Genomic DNA, 17,987 nt, shown 5'->3' with positions numbered 1-17,987 from the left:
TAGTATGTTTAGTGTACCTCTTTTCTCTATCTTAAGTAGCATGATATGAGCTAAGTATCGTATAGAGATAAGTTTGAGATTTGGCTTAACCTTAAGGATCTTACTTTCACATTACTTGAGCTTGAATAGTTGATATCATTGAAATAGTCATGATTCATCCTATTTGTTTAGTACTTGGTTTCCATGGTGATTTCTCAAACTTCATTTTGGTTATTGGATGAGGCTCGAATCATGTAAGCTCATTTAGAAAAATCAAAATATCCCAACATTTGTGCTTATGTACATATGTATTTAAGTGTTGTACCTTGTAATCACTTAGAAAAAAAATGAAAAAAAAAAGGAAAAAGGAAATGAAAAAAAAATGTTGAATAAGGGATATAAAAAACAGTTGTCGTGAGTTGAAACTAGCAAGTTACCCCTTTGAGACCGAGTTAGGTTACTAGGGAAATAATTGCTATGATTCTCTTGATATCGAGCACGCTTTTGAGACCTTGGGTTGATTGAGAAATATTAACCAAGTGTGTGGTAGGTAAGTGTCTATCACCAGAAACATTAGGAACTCAATTGGATGACAACTTGACAAGGATGAAGATTGAAACTTGAAGGGTTTATGTCACTTATTTACACTGTGCACAAAGAGACTTATGCTTAAGTCATACTTGAGTTATTTCCATGATCATGCTTATCAATGAAACTTTTGGATAGAGATAGGAAAGTGCATTAGGGATTATGATGCATTATAGAACATATGAATCTAGATTGCGGCATTTTGCTTGAGGACAAGTAAAAGTTTAAGTCTGGGGGTGTGATGTGCGTAGATTGTATACACTTGTTTAGTATGTTTTGGCGCACATTCACATGTTTTACACATGCTCTATCTATGCATTTTCATACTCCTTGCTTTAGTTTTAACATATTTACTCTTCTTTGTTCGGAGATCTACTCATGTGCATTTTCTGTCTACAGGAGTCAAATTTGGAGAAGAATTGATATTCGTGGCCAACTCTACAAGCAAGTGAAGGAAGACAACATTAGCCATGTGAGCCACACGGCCATGCCAAGGGAAAATGACCTTGGTCGTGTGGAGCAGACAGTTCGTGCAGCATCAACAGAGGAGAAGCATGACATGGCCGTGTGGATTCACACGACCGTATCATCCCTGAGGCAATTCTAGAACACGACCGTGTAGATCTACACAACCATGCAACCTTTCCAAAGCTAAAGCACTGGCAGGCCATGTGTGCCACACGACCGTGTGACACTTCCAGAGACAAGGATTGACTAAGCCGTGTGGATCTGCACGGTTGTGCAAGCTAGCCAAAGACAAAGCATGGCACGATCATGTGAGAGTCACAAGGTCATGTGACTCTGGCCGAGAGGGAAGTAGGCAAGGCCACGTGAGATTCACACGGCCGTGCCACGGGTCGTGTGGCTCCCAAACTCCCTGCTCTGTATAAGGGTTTCTCCTCCTTTGAAATAAGGGAGGCTCTCCCTTTGGGGAGATCCAATCTTGAGGCTTTCCTTCACCTTTTGGGCGTTGATCCGACGATTTCAAGGGGTTTCCATCCAAGATTTGACTCCGGTAGCACGGATTGATTCTGAAAATCACTCGTCGTATTTAGATAAGCATTTCTTCTTTATCTTCTTGATTGAGATCGAAATGTTTATGATCATCTTGTCTTCGGTTCTTTTCTCTTGTTTCATGGAGTAGATCTCCTTGTTCTAGGATGGAGGGAGTATTTGTGATGTGAATTGATGTATGAATTCAAGGATTTGCTAACTTCTTGTTTCAATGATGTTGTTATGTTTTGTATCAATTCAATCTTGTGTGGATTGTTATGTTTGGATCTAATTACCATTCTTGATTGAATGTTTGTAATTCTTGTGGATCTTGTAGAGGAATTCCTTAGATTGTATGACCGAGGGGCGTCGCGGCAGGGATGCCCCGTTAACGGACATTTAGGGGATCACCTTGAAGGGTGATGCAAGAATCTACAAAGAAGGGGGATAGATGAATGGGTTGTACCCTATGTCTTGATGTGAATTGATTAGTGATGAATTTCTATGTTGTATGATCGAGAGGCGTCATGACAGGGCTGTCCCGTTAACGGACTTCATAGGTTCATTTCTATTTAGTTTCTTAAGGTGTAGATTAATGTCCCTAGCCGGTGTTTTCTGCAGAAGATAACCAACAACTTCTTATAAACGCATGACAATTGAGGATAGGGTTGGTTGACCATATTACATTGATGAGTATCACAAAGAAACCAAATCTCCTAGAACCTCCATAAGACATAATTTCCTACATTACCTTTCTATTTCTATTTTCTAGTTTTGTCTTAGTCCATGTAATTCTTGTTTGGTTGTTTAGCTAATTCGCTTTGAGACATCTTTAGTGATTATAACCAGTCCCTATGGATATGATATCTTTTTATATTACTGACGATGTAACCGTACACTTACGATGACGTAACAGGGGTCGGGTGTGGGGAATTGATAGAGCTGTCTGATTTTGACCTAGTTGGCCTTCGTCAAATATCCTTGGCTAGGATTAAGACTAGTTATCAAGGTATGGTTTACAAACATACTCATTCATGTTATGTTCAGCTTGTCGAGGAAGAGGTTGATATTGAGGATGTTCCTATAGTTGTTGAGGAGCCTTTTGTTCCACTGTTGGCCTTAGATTTTCCCCAAACTCCATATTTTGATGCGGCCCAGGGGACATCATCTATAACTTGTTTCAACTTGCTTCAGACTATATTTTAGGGGTAGCTAGCAGAGTTCCGTCAGGATATAACTAAACGAGTAGATATATTGAGGCACTTTATCTGATGCTTGACCTTCTGTATTTACTATTGGACTAGTTGGACATTATGACTAAGGTTATATTTTGATTTGATACTTAATAGCTTTGACTTTTAATCAGTATTTTATTTCTTTTATTTTCTACATGTTTTTTATAGAATAGATTTTACAATTCCTTTCAAAATGTATTATTAAGTTTTTCAAAATTCTATTTTCAAATTCCCCCTTTCAAAAGTTGTTTTCAAAATTAGTTTTAAAAATTTTATCTTTATAAAGTAGCCCAGGACTTACCGTAAAATTGCATGCTCCTATAGTTTTAGTAGCCAACATCTTACAAGCACACTAGGATACCTTACTTGTGTATTATGAAACGTAGAACGGTGTGAGATTCTTAGGACTCAACCTAAAATTTCAGATACTTATGTCAGTACATCACTATAAATCGGGACTTTAAACAACATACATTGATCAATTTGAATAATATGATTAGTAACAAATTAGTTAGAATTAAAAGCTCATTGACCAACCTGATTCAGTAGTTGCTATCTTATGGTAGTGAAATAAGTATGAAGGTTGGACATTTCAAAATAAAGATATTTTTTTTAGTTTTCAAAACATACTTGGACTTTTAGGAAATTATCAACTTAAGGGGAAGCATTCCATCAAAGACTTTAAATTAAAAAAAAATCTTTCAATATGTTTTTCCTTTGAATTTTCAAATCCATTAAAAATTAACACTCTTAATTTTTTTTTAAATACTTGATATTTTCCAAAACTCTCTTTAAAAAATTATTTAATTTGCAAATTTTTAAAACTTTATAACTTAGAAAATTATCAAATTGGTTTCCAAATTTTTCTATTTTTCCTTTAAAATTGTTTTTCAAGATTTTCAAATGTTTAATACTTAGTAAATTTTAAAAATATTTTATAAAAATTTATTCACTGTATAACTAAATTTTATTTTTAAATACTTTAGAAACTTTAAAACTTTTATTCTTACTTCAAAAATTTCTCTTTAATCTTAGAAAATTTTTAAAATATTTTTTTCAGAAAATTTTGTCATTCAAATTTGTTTTACCTTAAAATTTTTTGTTTTAAATTTTTTTTTGAAAGGACTTTAAAGAATTTTCTTTTTAAATATTAAATTCGTAGAATATTTTAAGCGGTTTAAAAATTCTTATTTCCAAAATTTATTCATTAGATTTTTTGAGAAAAAATTTCAAACTAAATCATTTGGCATTATTTTCTTTTAAATTTTCAATACTTTCTTAGAAATCTTTGGTTTCAAAATTAACTCCAAAATTTATGTTGGATTGCCTCAAACTTGTTATTTCTCTTATTTTCGATGCATGTCAAAAGGGGAGAGATAGTGAATTTAGGGGGAATTATTAAATTCAGAGGGAGAGTTAAGTTGTTTACCTATCTTTGCATATATTATAAACTTAACTATGAACCTTGGTTGCTAAACATGAAAAAGAGAGATTGTTGGTGCAGGGTGCACCAGAATCGAACCTAAGTTTTGATATTGTCAAATGTTCAAGTTAAGTGTTGTTGTGATTTGACAAGTTAACTAAGTGTGCAGGATGTTTATTCAACCAGGAAAGTCTTAGCAGATCGTGGAAGCTAGGCAGGAAATCGAAGTGGATCGAGAGGACTCAACACTTGGTGGGAAGCTCGATAGGTTTGGAGGACCTGATATCCAGAGAAATCCCTAGTGACCCGATTCGATGCTAAGCAGTAAAGTCCAAACATGTCGGGATGACCAATATTTGGCTGGTAGGTTGAGGTAAGCAACTGAAGTGGAGCGATGGTGAGGTTGTGTTCTAGAAAGGAACAACCATAGGTCGCTGATCCAACTAAATAAACTAGTAGGTTTTCAAGTTGAGATCAAGACAAGTTTACTATCCATTACTACCAATGAATCTTACTTTACTACTCATGCATTATAAATTACTGTACTAATTTTATTTTACAGGAGTATTTTTTTAACTCTATTTTGTAGGAATCGATCTGATCGGTCGATCGAACCTGAATGATGTGGTAGAGATGAGATCACACAGAAGCAAATGTAAAAGCCATGCTGATTAGTCGATCGGACGCAAGAGATCTTAGCGAACAGGGAAACTGCACAGATCGATCAACCGATCAAGGGGATCGATCGACCAAACAATAAATGCTCATAAATGTACAAATATTAAATCTCAATGAAGAAGGAAAGCAAGGGGTTCAGTCGGCCGATAGGAGGATCAGTCGACTGAACAATTTATCGGTCAACCGAACAAGGCTTATATAAGGGATACTCGAGATCCAAGCCGAAACAAGGTTTTCCAGCATCGATTTTCTACTCATCTTCTATGCAAAACTTGTCACGCCCCGGGGGAGTCCCTGTCTGAAGAAATTTGGGCAGCATCTCCCCTGTACAGGTGACAATCTGAAACTTTTCTACATCCATAGTCATACACGGCCAACACGACCGGAACATATGTATATAACAACAAATAAATAAGCAAACAATCACACCATCCACGCAGTTAAATAGTGAACTAAAACAAATGATAAGTAAACATCTCAAATCATCCTACTCAACTACACTCATAAAGTACAAAATCGATATCCAATTCAACTACACTCATAAAGAACAAAAACTCAACGACACAAATAAAATCAACTTACCTCTTCTGTCGTCCAAGCAGGCATGTAGAAGATCATATCGAATAAAGAAATCCATCGACAAGTAAAAATCCATACAAGATCCAAAGTATCAAAACAGAACAAGTCTAAACATAGTCTAATAAAGAAAAACCAAAAGACCAACAAACGTCCTCGTGGACTGCAGGGGACTAGCGACTGGAACTTCTCCGTACAACCTCAACCTGAAATGGTAATATCAACGGGTGAGTCAACTCCTCAGCGGGTAATATCGACATGCATAGTAAGAAAATAACATCTAGCAGTAATCATGCATACAGTCTCCTGATATAAGAAAGATAAAGATGCAACTGAATAAACAGGAGAAAACTGTACTAACCAGGACCTAGGAATAAGTATAACAAGGTCGTAATATCGAGAGTGTCATAAATCCTATATGCATGTCAATTATATGCATCCATCCAAATGCAACAAATAAATGCAGCAAACACAAGCAATAAATGCATCATGCATATAATGCCAATGACATGGTCACCCCTGACGTCAGTCAGCCATCTCATACACGATGGTGAGATCGAGTGGGTAGGGTTGTGACAATCGTGCACTCTGTCATCACTGCTCCTGATGAGTGACTGAGTGGATGGGAAACTATCGGAGTACACCTATCCTCCTACCCTAAATCATAAGTGGGGGAGCTCAATGCTCTCATCTCCCGGTACACGATGACGGGGAGGGATCCCGGCGTGCTACCACGCTGCAGTACACTACCCATGAGCGTCCCAGTGGAGCACCACCGAGCAAACTGACGTGCTACCATGCTACGTCACGCTACCCATGAGCGGACCAGCGGACCAGCGGAGCACCGACAGAGATGAAACTGGCGATGTTCTCAACAATAATGGAGCAGACTATCGCGCAGCATGCAATCATGCGAATGGTGCATGACACTAAGCATAGCAAAATCCTGAGCAGCATAGCAATATCCATATATATGTAAAATGTGTACCATAGGACAATGAACCAAATCAAAGGTACACAGATCAGATAAGATATAAAACATAGGTCCTGAACATAATAAAAACATGGTTGTGTCACTACCCCTATAAGCATATATAATCAGGTAGGTACTAACATGAAGTACATAACAAATAAACAAACAAGCATGTAACAAATCAGGTAGTGACCAACCGAAGCAGATAAGAAACACAATCATTGCTATTTGTTAAAAACATTACTATGCATATCAAATGACATAAAGTCAAAGTACCCGTCTCCAATCGAAAAGTCCAAACCGGTAGTCGAGATACTCGTCTCGCGTCAAAGTCATGTGTCACAATATTTAGTTTAGCTAATTCTATCATGCATCCATTAACTAAACTAAATCCTAATCCATTAATCAATTAGGGTTAGCTTCATTATCCCTAACCATACTATTAGATTAATTCTAAATCTAAGTTAACAACTATTGCTAACATAACTAGCAATCATCTACAACGAAGATCAATTCCTACACTATACCTCAACCATAGTCATTGTTGCTCAACAGCAAGGATCGTTACTGCTGGACCTAATGTGAGCAGCTACTGGATTAAATTGCTGGACCAAGAAAACTCCACAGAGAAGAATGTTTCCTGATGGAGTTTAAAGCTTTGCTGCTAGAAAACAAGTAAGCACAGATTCCAGATCACATAACGAAACAACTCATGGCTGGGAACAAATTACACTGTTCGGATCAAGAATAGAAGATCCAAAACCAACAACCCAAACTTACCTCAACCGTGGCCTAAATCCACCGCAAGGAAGGGATGATCAAGAACAGAGGGGAAGATCCACGCCCTGACCTGGAAATACAGTAAGAACTGATCCGAGATCTTCCTCCTAGTCCAGAACAGGAAGAAAATCACAACAAGAGCAATCAATCAACCGAAATCCCTAATTCCACAGTTAGTTAGATCGCCTACCTTAAAGATCACTGCTAGGCACGGCGGAGAGGTGGGATGTAAAGATCGGCGTCAATGCCCGGCGATCGACACACGGTGGCGCGGCCTCAGGTGGCGGCGACGCTGTGCCGAGATGCAACAAAGAGGAACAAATCTAGGGAAGAGGAGTTTGGCCGGCTCTAGGGCTGAGGCGACAAGGCGCTAGGTCGGACCCGGTGGCCGGCGGAGGTGGATCGGCGTCGGCGCGCAGATTCGAAGAGGGGAAGGGCAAGCAAGAGCTTGGCCGGCGTCGTGAGAGAGTGAGGGAGGAAGGATCGGGAGTGCGAAGAAGAGAAGGAAGGGGATCGACAAACCCTCGGTTGCGGCTTTAATCGCGAGGAAACCGTCGCGTGCGGCGGTTAGGGTAGATCTGCATCGGGGATTGCTCAGTGCAAGTAGGCGTCGAGTGAGGGGCTCGGGCACGCGGTGGCACGCGGGGAGGAAAGGAAACGAAGGAAAGAAATAAAGGAAATAAAAAGAAAATAGGAAAAGAAAAATAAAACTTTTCTTCGTTTAGTGGGGTAGCCTAAATAGGTTTTTCCGGGGCCCAGTTTTCATCCCCTTAAACTCGTCCATACGAGCTCCGAAAAATTCCCAAAAATTTTGAAAAATTCCCTTATTATTATTCACCATTTTTCGATATTTTACATTCTCCCCACTAATAGAAATTTGGTCCCCCAAATTTAATTATCTACCATCAGCAAATACTAACAACATGTAAAGAGTATAAATGTTGAACGACAAATAAAATTACATACCTCAAGTGAAAAGATGAGGGTATCGAGCTCGGATAGTATCTTCGAGCTCCCAGGTAGCCTCCTTGTCCGAATGATGCTGCCATCCGACTTTAACCAGCCGGATAGTCTTGTTCCCCAACTAACGCTCTTTCCGGTCCAAAATCCATACTAGAACCTCCTCATAAGTGACGTCAGGCTGAACGGGAACTGAGATATCTGTCAGCACATGTATCGGGTCGGGTACGTATCTCCTCAGCATAGATACGTGGAATACGTCGTGAATGTCTGCCAGGGACAGTGGTAGTGCCAGACGATAAGCTACTGCTCCAATCCTCTCCAGGATCTGGAAAGGGCCAATGTACCGCGGAGCTAGCTTACCTCTGAGGCCAAACTCTTCACCCCTTTCGTGGGTGAAACTCGCAGAAATACATGGTCACCAATAGAGAACTCCAGGGGCCTGCGTCTCCGATCTGCATAGCTCTTCTGGCGGTCCTGCGCCTCTGACATCCTTCGTTTGATAGTACGGACCAACTCTGCGTCATGCTGAGCTCTATGAGGTCCCAACAGCTGGGCCTCCCCAACCTCATCCCAGAGGGTGGGTGTCCGACAAGGCCTACCATACAACGTTTCAAACTGTGCTATCTGGATAGCCGAATGAAAGCTGTCGTTGTAGGCGAACTCTACCAATGGAAAATGGTCCTCCCAACTGCCTCCAAAATCTAATACACATGACCTCAGCAAGTCCTCTAGAGTCTGAATGATCCGCTTTGACTGTCCATCTATCTGCGGATGGAAAGCTGTACTGAATCGGAGTTGAGTGCCCAAGGCCTGCTGCAGACTCTGCCAGAAATGAGACGTGAACCGGGGGTCTCTATCCGAAATAATAGTCAAAGGGACACCATGTAATCTAATGATCTCCCGGCAATACAGATCTGCCAATCGATCCAGGGAATCAGTCTTCCGGATCGCTAAGAAATACGCGGATTTGGTTAGTCGATCAACGATTACCCAAATCGCGTTATGGCCGCGTCGTGTCCTCAGCAAACCCACCACAAAGTCCATGGTAATATGTTCCCATTTCCACTCAGGAATAGGAATCCGCTGAAGTAAGCCGACAGGTTTTTGGTGCTCGGCCTTCACCTGCTGACAGACAAGACATCTCGCTACAAATTCCGCGATGTCTTTCTTCATATCGTTCCACCAGTAGGAACGTCTCAAATCTCGATACATGCGAGTACCGCCTGGGTGGATCGTAAATCGAGAGCGATGAGCCTCCTGAAGTAGCTCCTGTAAGACCGGGTGACACTGAGGTACGCATAATCTGCCTCGGAATTATATAATACCCTCCTCATCTCGTGTGAACTCGGTCTGCTGTCCAGAAGCTATCTGGCTGCCAATAAATGGCAAATCCAGATCACCGGCCTGGGCCTCCTGAAATCCTCATCCTGATCGACGACTGAGCAACCATGGTAACTAGAATACCCTGCTCTGTTTGTCCCTGCTCCGCAAGGCCCAACTCGGAGAAACCCTGAATCAAGTCCGTGACTAAAACTCGGTGGCAAGCCAAAATCCCTCTAGACTTCCTGCTGAGTGCATCGACAACCACATTAGCTTTTCCCGGATGATAGCTAATGGTACAATCGTAATCCTTCAGGAACTCCATCCATCTCCTCTGTCGGAGATTAAGTTCCTTCTGGGTGAAAATATATTTGAGACTCTTATGATATGTAAGAATCTCAAAGGTAATGTCGTACAGATGATGTCGCCAAATCTTCAAAGCAAAGATGATGGCGGCTAGCTCCAAATCATGTACTGGGTAGTTCTTCTCATGCTCCTTTAACTGTCGAGAAGCAAAAGAGACTACCCTGCCGTGCTGCATCAGAACAGCGCCCAAACCCTGAAGAGATGCGTCGGTATAGAGCACGAATCCGTCCTCTCCAGAAGGTAAAACCAAAATCAGAGCCGACACTAATCTCCGCTTTAGCTCCTGGAAGTTGGTTTCGCAATCCTCGGACCATGAGAACTTCACGCCCTTCCTGGTCAGGCGTGTCAGTGGCATAGAAATCTGGGAGAAACCCTCAATGAACCGTTTGTAATATCCTACTAGTCCCAGAAAACTGTGGATCTCCTGAACTAATTTCGGCTGCTCCCAACTGGTGATAGCCTCGATCTTCTGAGGGTCTACTGAAATACCTCGGCTAGAAACCACATGACCCAGAAAATCGACTGAAGATAGCCAGAAGGCACACTTGCTGAACTTCGCGTATAGCTGATGTCGTTGAAGAGTCTCCAAGACTATGCGAAGATGCTGTGCATGTTCCTCCTCGGAACATGAGTAGATCAATATGTCGATGAAAACGACAACGAACTGATCTAGATACTCCATAAAGATGCGGTTCATCGGATCCATAAATACCGCTGGAGCATCGGTAAGCCCAAATGGCATTACTAAAAACTCATAATGTCTGCACAACAAACATCTCAACCAGAGATCCCCAATAACAAGTCTAAAATCTGATCACTAACTATAAATCACCAAAGAATATATCATCTAATGTGAGAGCAACTCTCCATCAAAAAAAATACTACATATGTGGGAGCAACACTCAACCACCAACAAGGCAACCTATATGGGAGCAACGCTCTAACACAACAATCCAAATATGTGGGAGCAACGCTCCACCACAACAATCCATAATATGTGGGAGCAACGTTCCACCACAAACAATCCATAATATGTGGGAGCAACGTTCCACCACAAACAATCCATAATATGTGGAGCAACGCTCCACCACAACAATCCATAATATGTGGGAGCAACGCTCCATCACAATCATCTAAAATATGTGGGAGTAACACTCTACCACAATCAATCCACAATATGTGGAAGCAACGCTCCACCACAATAATCCAAAACATATGGGAGCAACGTTCCACCACAAACAATCTAAAATAGGTGGGAGCAACGCTCCACCACAACAACCCATAATATGTGGGAGCAACGCTCCACCACAAACAATCCATAATATGTGGGAGCAACGCTCCACCACAAATAATCCATAATATGTGGGCAAGACATCTAACTATCCAACTAGTGACTGCACGAAATCACTCTACCACATATCACTGTGAGCAACCAAGGGTATCACAATTCAGTAAGCAAATCAAATCCATCGTTAACTCTATCAACATCCTAGTGGGTCATCCACCAATAGGAGAATTAGTTGACAGAGTAATACAACAAATAGCATAATGTAGACACTCAACATTCTACATTCAACATAGATAGAATTATCATGATGCTACCAACCATACACCTGGCACACGTTCACACATCACATAGGTATGATCTACATAATTAATCCTCCAATTAGTACACACCCAACACACTCATAACATAGGTATAAATCAACGTGATACCTCCCACAATACATACCGAACCCGTGTGTATAAATCAACGTAGGTATAATCGACAATACACCTCAAACTACATTCACCTAACATATATACACCTATGCCCAGAGTAAAATCAACGTAATACTTCCAACAAATCATAATAGGTATGTGTACCCACAGCACAAATATAATCAACAAGATACCTCCCATAATACACCAAACACATGTACACATACCATAACACAGATTTAATCGACATGATACCTTCAATAATACAATCAGACACGTACACCTAACTACATAGCTATAATCCACAAGGAACCTACAATAACCATATCGGAACATGTATACAAATACTACTTGCAAATGGACAGTCTACCACAGGACTCCTACAACACATAACAATCATATGTACATGCAACATAGATATGAATAATCAGCATATATAACACAATCAACCTGACATTCCCTATGCTACCTTCTATGTTATCCAACTAGGTACATACAGTCTAAAATTAAAGTCCACATGGAATAGGATACATCAATCCTCTATAGACTGACCAAACCAATAATGGTATGCGGCTAATTCAGTCTTTTCCACGTCAGTACAACCCATGCACTCAAATGTGCTCCAGATACCTAACTAAGCACAAATAACCCAAAGATTGTAACCTCTAAAAATAGAGTATGATGGTCCCCTACTGATCGGACCAACAAAAACTAAATCGATCATCTACTAACTAATCAAGAATACCTTAATCCTCTACAAGCAACTAAGGTAAATCGATCCACAACTACCAAATCAACAAGTGTAAATCAGACTTCTACTGACCGATCTAACAAGAGTAAATCAATTATCTACTGATGAAATTAACTAAGATAACATGGTATTCTACTACTAAGTCAACATGAATATGTAGATACTATCCACTACCCAGCTAATAATAGAAGAGGTTGGTATGTGCCTCCATCTCCTACCAAACTAGTAGTAATAGAAGCTAAAACTACTGGTGGTATGATATGAAAAATCACCAGACACTGTAATCCTTGATCTCTATTAGGGTCGACCATGATCAGTGGTTTACCTAATACATAAAGTATATGCTATATCAACTAGACAGGTACTAATAAAGAATGCTAATACATGTCATAACTATAATAGTCAACAGTGCATATACTAACAAAAAGGTAGGATAACAATATACCAACATACCTCCTATAACTTGGAGATGTCCTGCTACTGCCAGGTCCCAAAACACGAAAAGTCACATCGAGAAAAACCAAATCATGAAATCTGAAACATAGGAAATAAGACTCGTAAACCTCACTCTGATACCAATAAATTGTCACGCCCCGGGGGAGTCCCTGTCCGAAGAAATTTCGGCAGTTTCTCCCCTGTACAGGTGACAATCTAAAACTTTTCTACATCCATAGTCATACACGGCCAACACAGCCGGAACATATGTATATAACAACAAATAAATAAGCAAACAATCACACCATCCACGCAGTTAAATATTGAACTAAAACAAATGATAAGTAACATCTCAAATCATCCTACTCAACAACACTCATAAAGCACAAAATCGATATCCTATTCAACTACACTCATAAAGCACAAAAACTCAACGACACAAATAAAATCAATTTACCTCTTCTGTCGTCCAGGCAGGCATGTAGAAGATCATATCGAATAAAGAAATCCATCGATAAGTAAAAATCCATACAAGATCCAAAGTATCAAAACAGAACAAGTCTAAACATAAGCAAATAAAGAAAAACCAAAAGACCAACAAACGTCCTCGTGGACTGCAGGGGACTAGCGACTGGAACTTCTCCGTACAACCTCAACCTGAAATGGTAATATCAACGGGGTGAGTCAACTCCTCAGCGGGTAATATCGACATGCATAGTAAGAAAATAACATCTAGCAGTAATTATGCATACAGTCTCCTGATATAAAAAAGATAAAGATGCAACTGAATAAACAGGAGAAAACTATACTAACCAGGACCTAGGAATAAGTATAACAAGGTCGTCAGACAGAGAGTGTCATAAATCTTGTATGCATGTCAATCATATGCATCCATCCAAATATAGCAAATAAATGCAGCAAACACAAGCAATAAATGCATCATGCATATGATGCCAATGACATGGTCACCCTTGACGTCAGTCAGCCATCTCATACACGATGGTGAGATCGAGTGGGTAGGGCTGTGACAATCGTGTACTCTGCCATCACTGCTCCTGATGAGTGACTGAGTGGACGGGATGCTATCGGAGTACACCTATCCTCCTACCCTAAATCATAAGTGGGGGAGCTCAATGCTCTCATCTCTCGGTACACGATAACGGGGAGGGATCCCGGCGTGCTACCACGCTGCAGTACACTACCCATGAGCGTCCCAGTGGAGCACCACCGAGCAAACTGGCGTGCTACCATGCTATGTCACGCTACCGATGAGCGGACCAGCGGAGCACCGACAGAGATGAAACTGGCGATGTGCTCAACAATAATGGAGCAGACTATCGCGCAACATGCAATCATGCGAATGGTGCATGACACTAAGCATAGCAAAATCCTGAGCAACATAGCAATATCCATATATATGTAAAATGTGTACCATAGGACAATGAACCAAATCAAAGGTACACAAATCAGATAAGGTATAAAACTTAGGTCCTGAACATAATAAAAACATGGTTGTGTCACTACCCCTATAAGCATGTATAATCAGGTAGGTACTAACATGAAGTACATAACAAATAAACAAACAAGCATGTAACAAATCATGTAGTGACCAACCGAAGCAGATAAGAAACATAATCATTGCTATTTCTTAAAAACATTACTATGCATATCAAATGACATGAAGTCAAAGTACCCGCCTCCAATCGAAAAGTCCAAACCGGTAGTCGAGATACTCGTCTCGCGTCAAAGTCCTGTGTCACAATATTTAGTTTAGCTAATTCTATCATGCATCCATTAACTAAACCAAATCCTAATCCATTAATCAATTAGGGTTAGCTTCATTATCCCTAACCATACTATTAGATTAATTCTAAATCTAAGTTAACAACTATTGCTAACATAACTAGCAATCATCTACAATGAAGATCAATTCCTACACTATACCTCAACCACAGTCATTGTTGCTCAACAACAAGGATCGTTGCTGCTGGACCTAATGTGAGCAGCTACTGGATTAAATTGCTGGACCAAGAAAACCCCACAGAGAAGAATGTTTCCTGATGGAGTTTAAAGCTTTGCTGCTAGAAAACAAGTAAGCACAGAATCCAGATCACATAACGAAACAACTCATGGCTGGGAACAAATTACACTGTTTGAATCAAGAACAGAAGATCCAAAACCAACAACCCAAACTTACCTCAACCGTGACCTAAATCCACCGCAAGGAAGGGATGATCAAGAACAGAGGGGAAGATCCACGCCCTGACCTGGAAATACAGTAAGAACTGATCCGAGATCTTCCTCCTAGTCCAGAACAGGAAGAAAATCACAACAAGAGCAATCAATCAACCGAAATCCCTAATTCCACAGTTAGTTAGATCGCCTACCTTAAAGATCACTGCTAGGCATGGCGGAGAGGTGGGATGTAAAGATCGGCGTTGATGCCCGGCGATCGACACATGATGGCGCGACCTCAGGTGGCGGCGACACTGTGCAGAGATGCAACAAAGAGGAACAAACTAGGGCAGAGGAGTTTGGTCGGCACTAGGGCTGAGGCGACAAGGCGCTAGGTCGGACCCGGTGGCCGGCGAAGGTGGATCAGCGTCGACGCGTAGATCCGAAGAGGGGAAGGGCAAGCAAGAGCTTGGCCGGCGTCGCGAGAGAGTGAGGGAGGAAGGATTGGGAGTGTGAAGAAGAGAAGGAAGGGGATCGACAAACCCTCGGCCGCAGCTTTAATCGCGAGGAAATCGTCGCGTGCGGCGGTTAAGGTAGATCTGCATCGGGGACGGCTAGCGCGAGTAGGCGTCGAGTGAGGGGCTCGGGCATGTGGGGGCACGCAGGGAGGAAAGGAAATGGAGGAAAGAAATAAAGGAAATAAAAAGAAAAGAAAAAGAAAATAGAAAAAGAAAAATAAAACTTTTCCTCGTTTAGTGGGGTAGCCTAAACAGACTTTTCCGGGGCCCATTTTTCATCCCCTTAAACTCGTCCATACGAACTCCGAAAAATTCTCAAAAATTTCAAAAAATTCCCTTATTATTATTCACCATTTTTCGGTATTTTACAAAACTGTTGTTCGTGCTCTTACTATGTGCTTCATCTTCACAAGCAAGCTGGTTCATCAAGAAGTGCCGACAGAGCTTCATCTCCTACCTATTATCGGAATAATTTTTATTTAAGCTTGCATTGTTTTACCCTCTAAAAGATAGTAGCGTGTTACTATCTTTTCATTTGTATGAATTGCTTCATTCTGAAGGTTTCGAAAAGAAGAGTTATAGTGAATTATCCGTCGGTACGATTAAGAATCGTGTATTTTTTAGTAAGAGTCGACATATGCTCCGAACCAAGTAACTTAACGAGTTTTATTATTTTCCGCTGCACTCTTATTGTTTTTAAGATACAAAGAAAAAGTTTTAACGAGCTATATCCCCCCTTTATCACTTCTTTTCAATCCATCAGTAATGATTTAGAACAAATCTATTTTGACATAAATATATTTTTACAGTATCCTCATTGTGAAAAGTTATATTTTAACATTTGCAATGATTATATATATAGACAATATAGCTTATTGTCATATATATATAGTTTGGATGAAGTTTAGTAAAGTTCATGAACTCTTCAATTTCATAAAAAAAAATCATCAATAATAAACTCATTTTCTATCCTATTATACATCTAAGTTTTATTCATACACATTATAACCTAAAGAGAAATAAATTTATAACATTATTAATTGTGTAAAGCTAAACATGCATATAGTTATAACATAAATTTAATTAAATCATTAAAATATAATACTATCAATAACACTTAAACTAAATAAATATGAAGTTTGAACCTCAAAAGAAATAGCACCACTGAAATATCTGATCTATCAAACGAGTTGGAGATATATAAGTGCTCAGAAAATACAATATACTAGAAGATAACAAAAAAACAATAAAAAATTAGCATCATTACATAATGTCTTAAATACAACAATGAAATTCTTTCAATATACTACTTATTATGTTAGCCCTAATTATGAAATGGTTATAGTAATTAATTAATTAATTATATATATATAATTCTTGTTGCATCACATTATGCCTATGGCTCAGTTTCGGCCGGTGTAGCTCAAGCCAGGCTTGAAGTCGCGTTTGTCCACGGTCAATGTTGCAGCCATCTAGGGTCGATGTCGCAGCTGTCTGGAGCTGATGCCATGGCATCCCAAAGGTGAGGTCGTGACCGACCAAGGCTGAGCTTGCCACGTGGCCAGACCCGCATCCAGTAGGGCCGAGTTCGTGATGAGCCACGTGGCTAGCCTCACGCTGACCTACCGGGGCCAAGCTCACGACGAACCGCACGGCTAGCCTCGATGTCAATCCAATGGCCAACCTCGCGCCCGACCCCACGACGAGGCTGCGATTGGGCCATGGTTAAGGCGACGACCGCAAGGTTCGCTGTTCCTTGCAACGCCAAGAGGGGAGAGGAGAGGAGAGGCAGAGAAGCTTACCGGAGCCGGAGAGGAGATCATTCTAGAGAGGATCACACCAAAGATCAAAAGGGTTTGGAGGTATTTGGGTTCGAGGTGAGGGAGGGACTCGTCGGGTTGATTTTATGAATTTAGAGCTAAATTAGTAACCGAATTATATTTTGATCACTAATTTAGCCCTATAATCAGATATTTATTTTTACACAAAAAAATTTTACATGGACTAAACCACACAATTATTCATTATCCGAATTAGCAACCAAAATAATATTTCGGTCGCTAAATTAGCGACTAGAATATACTTCGATCTCTAATTTATCCCTAAAGTCTAGATTTCTTTTTACACAAAAAAAAATTATAAGAATTAAACCCTACAATTATTCACTATCCGAATTTAGCGACCGAAATAATATTTCGATCGCTAAATTAGCGATCGAGAATATACTTCAGTTGTTAATTTAGCGACTGAAATATAATTCGATTGATGATGTAGTGACCAAAATATTTTTTGGTTAATAAATAGCTATCAAAATAAATTCTATCATTATCTATTGACTGAAATATTAATTCAGTCACTAAATTAGTGATCGAAGTATATCTGTTGTTATTTCCATTGCTTAGTGAAGAAATAGGATAGCAAGGTGGCTTGTAAACAATCAACTCTCCTACTTCAATTCTCCACTCTCTACTTGAGGTTTTATATTATGAAATGCTCTGGATGATCTGGAAAGAGCCTGAGTTCTCAAAAGAGG

Source organism: Zingiber officinale, chromosome 3B (assembly GCF_018446385.1).
Source record: "Zingiber officinale cultivar Zhangliang chromosome 3B, Zo_v1.1, whole genome shotgun sequence".
NCBI lineage: Eukaryota > Viridiplantae > Streptophyta > Magnoliopsida > Zingiberales > Zingiberaceae > Zingiber > Zingiber officinale.
This window is presented reverse-complemented; position numbering follows the sequence as displayed.